Source organism: Puma concolor, chromosome A3 (genome assembly GCF_028749965.1).
Source record: "Puma concolor isolate L17-30 chromosome A3, mPumCon1.1.hap2, whole genome shotgun sequence".
Taxonomy (NCBI): Eukaryota; Metazoa; Chordata; class Mammalia; order Carnivora; family Felidae; genus Puma; species Puma concolor.
In genome coordinates, this window is record NC_141669.1 from 123,919,766 (window position 1) to 123,934,339 (window position 14,574).

The 14,574-nt window shown below is 41.7% G+C and overlaps 1 protein-coding gene across 16 annotated transcripts in view; it reads right to left on the reverse strand.

The window, feature by feature from the left end:
• Positions 1-14,574, reverse strand: part of PTPRT (protein tyrosine phosphatase receptor type T) — a 1,080,869-nt gene that overhangs the window by 789,073 nt on the left and 277,222 nt on the right. The gene's annotated exons all lie outside the window — the stretch shown is intronic.

The window sequence follows — 14,574 nt, forward strand, 5'->3', positions numbered from 1 at the left end:
TGCCCCTTGCCCATTTAGTCCATCCCCCCCACCCACAACCCCTCTAGCAACCCTCAGTTTGTTCTCTTTGTTTAAAAGGGTCTCTTATGTTTTGTCCCCTCCCTGTTTTTATATTATTTTTGCTTATGTTATGTTATATAACACGTATAATTATATACAATTTGTCTTATATATTTAATGATATATAATACACATACATGTTATCTGTTTTAGATCTTAAATTCCACGAGTGAAGTCACATGATATGTCCTTCTCTAATTTCGCTTAGCATAATATCCTCCTAAGAAGCATTTTTAAAAGACATTGGCAGATTCTAGGAAAGTTTAAAAACCAGTTTGCTAAAGCAACTGTGACTTTTCCAAAGCTGAAGTCGCATTGCGTCAGCATAGAGCACAGGGGCAAAACTGTATGGACTAAGGAAGGAGGGCAGGAAGTCTTTTTTAGACAAAAGGGAAATTTCTCTAAGTGACCCAATGTCTCACTGATCAACAAATCTGGGAAAATAAAATCTGAAGATGTACACATGATCCTAAGGGATAGGGAAAATCATTGCAGCTCTGAGAACAAAGGAAGTTTGACAGGGAGGTTTATCTTCCTGTGCCCATCTGCACACACTCATGAAGACAAATTCCTCTATCAAGGTGATTCCTTGCAGCTGCCATGACAGACAGACAGATGAGGAGACAAGACCAAAAGATTTTTCAGACATTTTACCTTACAAATGTGTCACCTAATTCCTTCATTTAAAAATGTACCCTTTTCCTCTTGAGTCACAAGTTACAAATCAAAGACCACTAGAGTTGGAAGAAATTGACTCCTGATTTTACATAAAGTAAGACCCAGAAAGGGAAGATGCTTGGCCTGAGTTAACAGAGTATGTTAATGGCAGAGTTAGGACTAAATTCCAGGAATCCCTTTCAGACTTATTTCATGGAAAAGGATGCAGGGAAGTACAGAGAAAAGTAGCTGACCGGCCCAGATTAGTGGCAGAGCTGGAACAGGCACTGAGGACCGTCTCCTTGCGCACCAAGTAAGAAGGACCAGACTAACTGACTGGCCTGGTAGAAGAGACAGCGCCTACCCCAGCCCCACCATGTTCCCATGGCCCCCAAAGAAGCGCAAAGAAACTACAGGAAAAGCAGCACTGGAAGGGCCCGAGGGATGTTCCAGCCTACTCCTCGCTAGGGAAACAGCCTCAAACGGTCAAATGAGCACAGCAAGCCAGGAACAATAGTCCCGTGTCAGTGTGTTGAAAGGCGGCCAGCCTGGGAGACATCAGTTAAGTCACTGAACTGGGCTACTTTGGTTCAAATTCCCTCTCTACCACTTACTATCTCTGCAACTAAAGGCAAGTTACTGAATCCCTTTGTGCCTCAATTTTCCCATCTGTAAAATAGGGAAGACAATGGTACCTACACTACATAGGGCTGTTGTGAACCATAAAGGAGAAAACATTTCAAGTGCCTCGCACACTGTAAGTGCTCAATAAATGCTAATTATTATGAAAGACAGGCATTCCTATTGGTACAAATGACACAATAAAAATTTCCATTGACTGACGAATGGATAAAAAAAAGATTTGGTATATATACATACACCATGGAATATTACTCAGTGATCAACAAGACTGAAATCTTGGGGCAGCCTGAATGACTTAGTCAGTTGAGTATCCGACTCTGAATTTCAGCTCAGGTCATAATCTTGTGGGTTTGAGCCCCACATCGGGCTCCACACTGAAAGCACAGAGCCTGTTTGGGATTCTCTCTCTTCCCCTCTCTCTGCCTTTCCCCTGCTTTCTCTCTCTCTCTCTCTCTCTAAACAAATAAACATAAAAACAAAGAATGAAATATTGCCATTTGTAGCAACATGAATGGAACTAGAGCATATTATGATAAGTGAAGTAAGTCAGAGAAAGATAAATATATTATTTCACTCACATGTGGAATTTAAGAAACAAAACAGGTGAACATAGGGGAATGGAAGGAAAAATAAGATAAAAGGAGGCAAACCATAAGAGACTCAAATACACAGAACTGAGGGTTCCTGGCTGGGAGTTGGGTGGGAGGATGGGCTAAATGAGTGACAGGCATTAAGGAGGGTACTTTTTAGGATGAGCACTGGATGTTATACATGATAAATCACTAAATTCTACTCCTGAAATAAAAAATAATTAAAAATCTGATAATCTAGGACAGTGATGGGTAATAGAAATATAATGTGAGCCACACAGGTTAAATTTTCTAGTAGCCACATTTATAAAGTTAAGAAAAAGGGTGGGCTTAAATTAATTTTAATAATTTTACCTAACCCAGTAGATCTATAATATAATCATTTCAACAGGTAACCAATATAAAAATTAATGGATGCCATATATTTTTTTCATGCATGGTAAGTCTTCAAAATCTCTCGTGAATTTTACATGTGCAGAACTAGCCACATTTTAAGTGCTCAATAGCCACAAGTGACTAATGACCTCCACACTGGATACACATAGGACATTCCCAAATGGGACCACAATGGGCTCTTGGGGTTTTTCAAATTACTGAACCCTATTTTATGGAATCACAAAAAAGCCACCTCAATTTTCATTAAATTTAATAAACTCTATTTGTACTAAACTATCATTTTCTTATCAAATCTCTTACACTATGTAATTACACCTCAAATTACTATGGTTTTCAAAGCATTAAAAAAAAAAACAAACCTGTTTCCTCATTAAGTAAAAGACAATCCATGTATTCAAAAACAAGGTGTTCACTTTGAGGCGCCCAAGCCCCTGCAACAGCAGCCAGGTCAGATGAATGATCCATGGAAACATCACCCTCTACACTGGGATGGCATCACTAGGATCACGAAGATTCTTGGCAGTATCTTCCTCTCAGGCTGTCCCGGGAGTAACCGAAGTAGAAACAGAAGACTAAGGAGTCATAACGGAAGTCATCTCTGATGTCCAGTTAGAGATCTCCTGAGGCATGACTGCTTCTATTCAATGTTCCCTTATGACAGATTATTCAGAACAATTCACAAGCTTATTATATTTGCATTCAGCTGGCTACAGGATGGTTAACCCTCAGTGCCTAGAAATAGGGTATTTCCCAGGGAGAAGACCCCACAAAATATTCAGCACGCACATGAATTAGTTAAATGTCTGCCTATGATGCCTAAGATATGATTTAATGACATATACATACTTGAAATCATGTTTCATAAGGTATCACATTATGTTAAAAATAGACGATGGTCCACAGCACAGACTCTTAGAGCCAGAGTGCCTGGGTTCAAACCTCAGCTCCTCCATTTGCTACTAATTTTGGGGTGAGGTACTTAACATTCAGGGGCTCAACTTCCTCATGTGTAAAATACAGGTAATTAATAGTACCCAGTTCATATCAGTATTAAATGATTTAAAATCATGTAAAGCCCCTAGAACACTGTCCAGTAAGTGGCACACACGTGTTAAGTTACAAAATAGTGGTTTATCGTCCATTCCCACATATTACAGAAACTTTCATTTGAACTTGGCCTCTGTGCCATTGTCATCTGGGTCTGTCATTAGAGCAAGCACTTCTTCAGTTCACTGACACCTATCTACATCACCTTTGCATCCAATTACAGCATTTGGATGCATTGCTTTTTAATAGTCTAGAAAATACAGTTTATTAAGGTATTTTGTTTATAAATGTAAGAATATTTTTTAAAAATTCCTTATTAAAGTATAATTAACATCCCATGTTACTGTTTACTAGTTTCAGGTGTACAATGTAAGTATTCAGCAATTCTATGTTTCTCAGTGTTCATTACGGTAAGTGTATTCTTAATCCCCTTTATTTCATCCATCACCCCGTCCACTTGCACAGCTGCCCCTGCTGGCAACTGCTAGTTTGTTGTCTGTGTATTTAAGAATCTGTTTTTTTTCTTTTTTTTTATTTCTTAAATTCCACATATGAGTAAAGTCATATGGTATTTTTCTTTCTCTTATTCACTTAGCATAATACCCTGGAGTTCCATTCATGTTGTTGCAAATGGCAAAATTTCATTTTTTTTATGGCTGAACAATATTCCATTCTGTGTGTGTGCATACATTTTCTTTAACCATTCACGTACTGATGGACACGAGTTGCTTCCATATCTTGGCTATTGTAAATAATGCTACAATAAAGAGGTACATGTATCTTTTTGAATTAGCACTTTTGTTATCTTTGGGTAAATACTCAGAATTATTGGATCACATGATAATTCTGTTTTTAACTTTCTGAGGCACCTCCACACTGTTTTCCACAGGGGCTATGCCAATTTGAATTCCCACCAACAGTGCCCAAAGTTTCCCTTTTCTCCACATCCTTGCCAACACACTATTTCTTGTGTTTTTTATTTCAGCCACTCCAATAGATATAAAGTGATATCTCACTGTGGCTTGAATTTGCATTTCCCAGATGATTAGTGATTTTGGGCATTTTTTTCATGTGTCTATTGGCCATCTGTTTGTCTTCTTTGGAAAAATAAAGTCTATTCATATCCTCTGCCCATTTTTTTATTTGAATTACTAGGCTTTTTAGTGTTGAGATGTTTAAGTTCCTTATATATTTTGGCTATTAACCCCTTATCAGATAATGTCACTTGCAAATATCTCCTCCCATTCAATAGGTTGCCTTTATGTTTTGTTGATTTTTGAACTGAGGTTTTTTTATCACAGAAAATAAACATCAAGGCAAGCATCCATGTGGATATTCGAACAGGCCTGTTTTCCCATTTATGTAACATGTGTATTTTGATCACCAAAAAGATCCTCTGTTCCTTTTTACAAGCCATCCTTATCACTTGTCATTATCCAGTCATATCCTCCAGAATAATATAAAACCTGTCTTCAATTTTATTGCCTTTTCCCCCCTATCCATTCTGTTATCACTGTAAACATCCCAAACCAGCACTGATTGGGGTCACTGCAGGCTAATGTTAGTTTCCCTAATTAATTTTGTGGTTCAAAGGACATAAGAGACCATCCCATAATATAAAATGCCCTGTAAGAACTTTTTCAAGAGCTGTTTGGAGACAAAGACCCTGCCTTTTATTGGGGCATATGGGGTACATTTGGGTTTTTATCTTTTCTTCTCCCACTGCCATTTCTTGGGTGTTAAATAAAGCACGGAGCATCCATCTAGTGAAAGATGGTGCCAGCCCTGGAAGGTGAACACTAGATCTGAATGGGTGATGTGAAAGGAGGGCAATGGCAGCTGTTGGGAACCATGACCCGATTCATCATCTGCATTCTTAGGAGGCACAAAAGTGAGGTGGTCGAGAGTACAGACTTCGGCACAAACTTCCTGCAGGCAAATCCTGGCTCTACCACTTGCTAACTATGGCCTTGGGCAAGTCACAGAAGCTTTTTTGTGCCACCAGCTCCCTAATCTGTAAAATGCAGATCATGATATCTGTATCAGAAGGCTGTGAGCAGATTAAGTTCATACATTTAAAGTGCTCAGGATAGTACCCACCACACAATGAGCACTACCTAAATACTGCTTCCCTACTATTATGGTCACTATTACCACATACATATATTCTCTCTTCCCTCCCACCCCCTTCCTCCTTTTCTTCCTCCTCCCTCTTTCTCGATACCCATCCATCTGTTAATCATGACATCGGAGGGAAGTGAGATGGTCCTGGAGAGAGTTACCTTATATGTACAGACTCAGCATCTCTTTAAAAATGAATATATAATATGTTATCATTAAAGAGGGAAGAAAAACTTATTGATTCAATACTGGCTAAATGGGAACTTAAGAGCTTATAGCTTTAAGCCAATCAATAATAATATCAGGAGTGATTAAGGATGGTTAAAGGCCCATACTTCCCAATCATTTTAATGTAAGCACTACATTAAAGAAACAGTTGGTCAGTTTTTGGATACATCACATTTTTCCAATGGGGAGGGTCTTACATAGGTCACAAGCAGATCCACACACACGTGCCAGGCCCCAGAGTGAAGCGAGAGGGAATCTGCAGGGCCCCTTTATTTGTCCCAAGGGTCAATTATAGAGCAAAAGAGCCTTGACAAGGCAGGACCTGGGAGCAATGGTCCAGCCAGACTGAGCCTCATCAGGCTGAGAGGAGGCAGGCCAGGTAGGAACGCCGCAGGAGCACCAGGCACCATAAAAATGCCAAAGAAAGCAGCAGCTCTCCAGGGTTTTCCTCAAAACTCCCTGATATCAACTTGCTCCTGACTTTCCAAATGCTTATAACCTTAATTATAATTTAGTCTTCATACATGGATCGCCTTCCCTGTTCCAAGCCCAATGCAGGGCAGAGGGAAGGGAGCAATGATCAGCAGCCTATGCCCTTAAGGAGCTCACAGCCATAGTGAGAAATCCAAGACAAGATATAATAAACTCAGCCACAGGAGCACAAAGAAGAGGCAATCCTACACAGGGAGAGTCAGGGAGGTCCTCCTGGAGGAGGCTAATCTGTTCAGGGTTTTGACGTAAGACAAAGGGGGACAGGAGATGCCTTCTAGCCAAAGACAAGACTGTGGAACCTGCAAGGTTTGGGGTTAGAAACAAGAAAAATCAACTATGACAATCCTTCTCAAGCTCAGAAATGTTCTGCATGAATACTGGGAGGCTCATCATGAACAGAAAGCTAGAGAATAGCCTTGAAAAATGAACAGAAATTTAGGCAGTTCTGGGGAGCCAAGGCGGCAGCAATTCAGCAACCTCATTTAGTAGCATCTCTTGTGGCCCAGATAACACCCCTATCACAGGACCCCCCTGTACAGGCCTCTGGCCCACCCTCCCTCCAATGGGCTGCATCCAGGCCCCATGTCCAGCCACACCCAAGCCATGAGGAAGAGTAAATTTCTGGCACCTTCACCTCTGGACAAGTCGCACGGTCCACCAAGATTCCACACAGTGGGAGATTCCCAAATTCAGGAAGCAGAATTGGAGGCTAGACTCCCTAAACTCAAGCCTAACAGCCTCTCTCACATGACTATATAGAAAGAGAAGCCAAGAAGGCCAAAATGGAGGCTCAGGCTGGAAACAGATGCTGGGATCGTATCATGAGAAAGTTCAATTCCTAACAAGAGTAATTCACTTGGCAAACATTCACTGCCCCTGCCTACAAGGAGAACAGAAACTAGCTCAAAAACAGACTACGAAGAGGCTTGCTATTCGTCAAATCAGCACTGGAGAGACCAATCTGCTTTTTACAGCTGATATCCGCCTGGACTAGTGCTCGGACTGCTCTCTAGTTGATTATTATCTTGAACAGAATTCCTGCTAATCCTCAGAAGGTCTCCAACTAGTACACTATGAGCTGTAAGGTGCTACACTCAGGGGGCCATCACCAGCCAATTCTTGACTTGTGTTTAGGGCTGCAGAGTCCACAAAGAATCTTCCTGCATCAATTTGTGGGCAAATATCCAGGACTCCATGTTTGACATGTGGACATTCTGCCAGATCTCAAAAATAATGTACAACTACTCTACGTTTGATACAGAAGGGAGTACAGAAATATATATATATATAGATATATCTATATATGTTTCTATATATATTTCTGTATATATTTCATATCTATATATATATATGAAAGCATATATATATACATATATATGAAAATATATATACATATATATCATATATATATGTATATATATATACATATATATGATATATATATACATATATATATATATATGAAAGCAAATGTAAGAACGTCTATTGGAGAGGAGCAAAGATAGATGTACAAGAACACTCACTGCAATGTGATTCAGGAGTGAGTAACTGGAAACAACTTAAATATCCAACAACAGGGTGGTTAAATCATGGAACAATCATTGTAATGGAAAACTATGAAGCTTTTTAGAAAGTGTGCTTTTTGAGGGAGGGGAGGGTGGGTGATGGGTATTGAAGAGGGCATCTTTTGGGATGAGCACTGGGTGTTGTATGGAAACCAATTTGACAATAAATTTCATATATTGAAAAAAAAGTGTGCTTTTTGAGGAATATTTAATGACATAGGAAAATACTTAAAAATAGCATTATATAGAAAAATATGTATTTATGTAAGTTTGTGTGAGCATATGACTTTAATTTTGTTTCTTAAAGCTACCTCTACCATGCATAGTCTTTACCACAAATGTGCATTTTTGCAATCATAAAGCATGACTTTAAATATAAATAACATTAACAGATGCTTTGTTGATGACAGTGCCATGTATACAACACAGATTTCTCTACCCTGGATTTGAAGACTGGCTCCTCTTTCATATTTAACTTGCATGAGGTTGGACAAATCACTTTCTCTCTCTCTGGGGCTTGATTTTCTCAAAACAAGAGCAGAGAAGATCTCTGAATTCATGGGATGGTGGCACATTAGATGAAATGCATAGTGGGTCACCTGGGTGACTCAGTCCATTAAGCACCCAACTCTTGGTTTCAGCTCAGGTCATGATCTCATGATTTGTGAGTGGAGCCCCACCCCTGCTCATGTGCACACACACACTTTCTCTCCCTCTCTCTCTCTCTCAAAAATGAATAAACACTAGGGACACCTGAGTGGCTTAGTCAGTTAAGCATATGGCATCAGCTTAGGTCATGACCTCACAGTTCAAGCCTCTCATCCAGCTCTGTGCTGACAGCTCAGAGCCTGGAGCCTGCTTCATATTCTGTCTCCCTCTCTCTCTCTCTGTCCCTCCCCCATTCACACTCTGTCTCTGTCTCTCAAAAATAAACAAACATTACAAAAAAATTTTTTTACATAAACACTTAAAAAATAGAAATACACAGGAAAATGTTTAATCCAGTTCTTGGTTAGAGTGAACACAGAAATGTCAGTTCTCTTAAAAGAAAGCAAAGGTTCCTATACTTAAAGCACCCTGGTGTTAGTTCTAACGTAGGAAAGGTGATGGGGTCAGGATACAGATATGTGAATGACCCAGTCATAGTGTCCCAGGGCTGCTGTAACAAATTACCACAAATTGGGTGGCTTAAGACAACAGAAACAGAACCTTTCAGAGTACAAGTCTGAAATCAAGTTGCTGACAGGGATATATTCTCTCTGAAGGCTCTAGGGAAGGAGGCTTCCGGTATCTGCCAGTAATCCTTGGCACTCTGTGGCCTATAGATGCATTGCTCCAATCTGTGTCTGTGTTCCCGTGGCCACTTCCTTGTCTATGTATCTCTCTTCCTCCACCAACCCTACTGTGTGGCGGCCTGCTATGACAGTGACAGAAAGGAAAACTAGCACCACAATATTGAGATTGTGTCTGCTTCCATGGCAAGCCAACTGGTTGAAAGATACCCATGTGTGTGTTTTCCATGGATTTTTTCCTAACATGTGCCCCTTCCAATCAGGTAACTAACTAGGGTCTTTGTATCTGCTCTAGAAATTGGTGCAGGACACAGAGAAGAGGCTGCTTGAAGTGAAAGGTTCCTTTTTTCTTCTAGTTGTTGTAAAGCTTAAAATTTTACTCAAGAGATTATGACTTCAAATAAGGGCTGTGACAAGAAGGGTGTGCCTTTGGGGTGTAGAAAGTGAGGAGAGATAGTCTTCCACAGTGGGAAAAGGAAGGGAGGGTCTGCTGGTCCCATACAGCTCAGTGGTGCTAGCCCCAGAAGGGATGCTGGGTGATGCACCTGGGCTGGCTGGACTCCAAACAAGGGATCCAAGCCTGGGAAGAAGCATCAGTATTACTAGACCCAAAGGGACCACAGGAATGTGACAGTGGGCTTCTAAGAAGAAACTACAATAGCCTGGCCTGTTTAAGTCCCCATGACATCTGTAACCCCTCTACAAGGGGGTACCCCCCCAAAATGACAAAAATTTATGTCTAACTCCCTGAAGGTTGGGGTCCGATTTAAGTTCATGCAAATGCAGCATTTCCTATGCACCTGGGTTTTCAGCCTACAAGTCAACCTTACTTTGTTCCAACACTTAAAATAATAGCTTACAAGCATCAAAAAGAAATGAGGGGCATCTGGGTGGCTCAGTCGGTTAAGCCTCCAACTTCAGCTCAGGTCATGATCTCATGGTTCCTGGGTTTGAGCCCCGTGTCAGGCTTTGTGCTGACAGCTCAGAGCCTGGAGCCTGCTTCAGATTCTGTGTCTCCCTCTCTCTCTGCTCCTCCCCCACTCACACTCTGTCTCTCCCAAAAGTGAATAAATGTTAAAAAAAATTTGTTAATCAAGAAAGAAATTAAAGGACATCTCCCAAGCCCCACTGCCTCTGGCTTCAGACCTTTGAAAAGGACACTCAGAGACTTCAGTCCCCTTCAGTCCCCAAGACACTTATGCCAAGGCTGGGAAAGGCACAGCTAGAAACCAAAGGAAACTGCATAAAGTTCTACGGACCAGATCGAGGCTTGGAAAGAGGGTCTGTGGGTGTAGTATCCCCATTCCTCTGTGACAGCCCCAACAAAGATGAGGTCAGAAGTCTGAAGCCTGGAATGCCAGCCCAAGGGCTTTTCCCATGGAAAAGGATGAGGACAAGCCGTGAAAGCAATGGTGTGGAGTGATGAATTGACAGAGCTGGGCTAGAGGAGGTGTGCAAGCCCGCAAGGCAGTAAGTACCCTGAGTATTGAAAAGCCTCTCTGGGTCTCTCAGGGACCCACGCAGACCACCTACTGAGTCAAGCACCTGGGTAAAGAAGCATCTGGGTCAGGAGAACTTGAAGGAGGAGACATGGTTCTAAGAAGAACTTAGACTTACAGCTCCAGAGATTGTTAAGAACCAGAAACGAGTTGGGCATCTGGTGGCTCAGTCGGTTAAGTGTCTGATTTTGGCTCAGGTCATGATCTCACAGCTCGTGAGTTCAAGCTCCACATCGGGCTCTGCACGGACAGTGCAGAGCCTGCTTAGAGTTTTGACTCAATCTCTCTCTGCCCTTCCCCTGCTCACTTGCTCTCTCAAAAATAAATAAAGAAACATTAAAAAAAAAAAAAGAAAAAGAGCACAGAGGAACCAGTACTGATTAATTTCTACCATGTGCAAACACTTCACACTCAGCCATCATTTCATTTAACTCTCACACTGGTTGCCATGCTAAAGATGAGGAAAGAGAGGCAGAGGGATTAAGGGCCCAAAGTCACTGAGCTATGGCATAGGATTGGAATGAGTTGGCCTGGAAACATGTTTACATTAAGAACTCTGAAAGCCAAGAACAGGATCCCATGGGAACAGCAAGGAGGGAATCTTTCTTTACATAGACTGATAAGGGGCAATGTCCGTGAGAAGCAGTCATCTGAGCTGACACCTGAAGAAACTGGCCACACAAAGAGTGGAGAAAACCATTCCAGTGAGCAGGAACAGCATGTGCAAATGTCTGGAGCCAGCCAACAACCTGACAGCCTTTCAGTCTCCAAGGCACTGAAAGGAGCCAGTGTGCCTGGAGCATTTTGAGAAGAAAAGGAGCTTGGAGAAGACACAAGATCATGCAGAACGTTGCAGGCTGTAGCAAAGAGTTCAAATTTCTTCCCATGTGCCAGGAGAAGCCAGCAGAGGGACTAAGTGCCAAATGACACAGTGTCACTTACAGTCCAGCACAGAGCTTGTCACACAGAAGGGGATCAGTCAAAGGGTGTGGAACATCTGAATAAACAGACTCAAACTAGACTTCCAAAGGATGCAAAGTGCTGGTTTTACAGAAGGAAAAGTAAGATTTCAGTTTTGGCCCATGAGAAGAACAAACAATTTTGCCTAATCCAAATTCACTTTCATGCCTCTCTGCCTAAGAAGCACACGGAGCCACTGAAATCCACAGGCGCATCATGACAGAATAATTTCAGTGATCATTATCAAATGCCTCTATTTAGAAAAGCTCAGAGAATTGTATTAGCACAATCCGGTATTTATGAAATGACACTCTCCCATAATGAGGGACTGAAAAATTAAGATTAGAAGAGTTATTCCTCTGGGAAGAGAGACTGGCACGGTGGGCAAAGGAGCCATGCCACACAGTTTCTAGGAAACTTGGTTTCCTGATCTGTAAAATGGAAGGATTACAGGAAAGGTTAAAAATCCGTGGTCAGTTTAAATAGAGGGCCCAAAGGGATTTAAAGATGTTGACCATTTCTTTATTTAAAAAACACTGGATAGTAAAGTCAGAGAAAGACAAATATCATGATTTCAGTTATATATGGGATCTAAAAAACAAATGAACAGATAAAAGGCAGAATCAGACCCATAACTACAGAGAACAAATTAGTGGTTGGTTGCCAGAGGGAAGGCGAAGACAGGGACGGGACCAACGGTGAAGGAGAGTGGGAGATACAGGCTTCCAGTTATGGAATGAATAGGTCATGAGAAGGTACAGCATGGGGAACAGAGTCAATAGCATTGTATGGCGACAGATGGTAGCTACACTTGTACTTAGCACAGCATAACAGACTTGTTGAATCACCTGGAGTACACCTGAAACTAATATAACATCATATGTCAACTCTGCTTTAATTTAAAAAAAAGAAGGGCGCCTGGTGGCTCAGTCGGTTAAGCATCCGACTTCAGCTCAGGTCATGATCTTGCAAGTTCGTGGGTTCGAGCCCTGCATCGGGCTCTGGGCTGACAGCTCAGAGCCTGGAGCCTGCTTCGGATTCTGTGTCTCCCTCTCTCTGCCCCTCCCTAACTTGCACTCTGTCTCTCTCTCAAAAATAAAGATTTAAAAAAAAAAAGAAAAGAAAGCAAACAAAAATTTTAAATAATAAATAAATAAAATACACTTAGTGCAGACTATTTGGCCATCCATCCATGCATTTATCCAATAAAATGTTATTTAGTACATACTACATATGATGCACTGTATTAAGCACTGAGATAAAGCTATCAACAAGATTGTCATGGTCCCTACACATATGGAACTCCTCATCTGAGGGTATAACATACACCAAACAAACATCATCCAATGTGACATGCATCATTGAGAAAAAGCACAGGATGCAATGGGAAACATTTACAGAGATAACTGACCCAGGCTGAAGTATCTAGAAGTGCCACCCTAAGGAAGTGATGTTTAAGCTGAGCTACAAAGGGGAGGCACAAGACAGTAAGGTGGAGGAAAAGGTTCCATAGAGAGTAGTACATGGGGAGAGGAGCAAAGATGAATCAAGAGTTCAGTTTTAGCCATGTTGACTTTGGAGAGTCTAGAAGGCTCTGCAGGGCTAGATGTTTTTGGATACAAACACATACACATACTAGAAGGTCCGGATACATTTGGCCAACGTCAAAGATGGTCAGGCAAAACAGAGGAGATGTGGTGTATTTCCGCAAAGTACTCTGGACTCTAATAGAATGAGTGATTCTATCATCTAAACCAAGGCACCTTTGAGAATTAAGTCAGCAATGTTAAAAACTATGATGGGGCAACCCACATACAGGCTGTCCCACAGTCACCTCACTAATGGGCATGTGTAGTTGCTGGAGACTCTGCTCACGCAAAGTAAGATCCTACTAGATCTGCAAAGTTCAATTTTGTACCACAGGACAGATTTATTACACCGGGGGCGGGTATCTACACTCATGAAAAACTTACATAACCATTTATGCCTTTAATTGGAAGTATACAGAACCATCCAGCAGCCTCGTGCTTTACAGCCAAACTCCAAGTCCATGAGGCCAAAGAGGCCACATCCTTACCTGGACAGGTCTGAGTGCCTTCTCTGTCTATAGCTTAGTGCATCCTGTTAAATTCTTCTCCCCAGAGGAAGCCAAAAAGACATGGCAGCCAGGAAGTGGGTGGTCTAGAGTTCATATGAGATGTCTGATGGCAACCAAAGGCACAGAAGTGGTGAAGGCCATCTGTAGTGTGATGGTTAACCGTGTGTGTCAACTTGACTGGGCTACAAGATGCCCAAATAGCTGCTAAAACATCATTTCTAGGTGTGTCTATAAGGCTATTTCCAGAATAGACAAGCATGTGAGTTGGTGAATGGAATAAAGCAGATAGCACTCACCAAGGGGGGGAGGGGAGGCATCGTCCACTCCCTTGTGGGCCCAAATAAAAAAAAAAGGGAAAGGAAGGGTAAATTCACTCTCTCTACCTGAGCTACAGGCATCCACTTTTTCCTGCCCTCAGACATTGGTGTTCCCGGTTCTTGGGATTTCGAACTCAGATCAGGGTTTATATCATTAGCCCTGTATCCTAGGGCCCTCAGACTTGGACCAAATTACACACTGGTTTTCCTGGTTCTCCAACCTGCAGACAGCAGATGATGGGACTTCTCGGCCTCCATACAGTGTGAGCCAATTCCCATACTAAACTCCTCTTAAATGTATCTCTATAAATCCTATTGATTTTGTTTCTCTGGAGAACCTAATACACATGGAAGCAGTATAGAACAAGCCTGAGATCTCCAGTATTTAATGGCCAGAGCGAGGAAGAGTGCCACAAGATGTGTGGACAAAGAACAAGATAGTATGTGGGTCAGACTGCCCTTAGATGGGGAGGAACCATTAAATATGATGTTACCTCTCCAACACCCAAACCAGCCGTCTTTACCGCTGTACCTGGGATCACATATCCAAAGAGGTGATCCTCATGTTCCCAGAGTTGTAACTCTTCCTGGCATATGTCCCCAGGTAAAC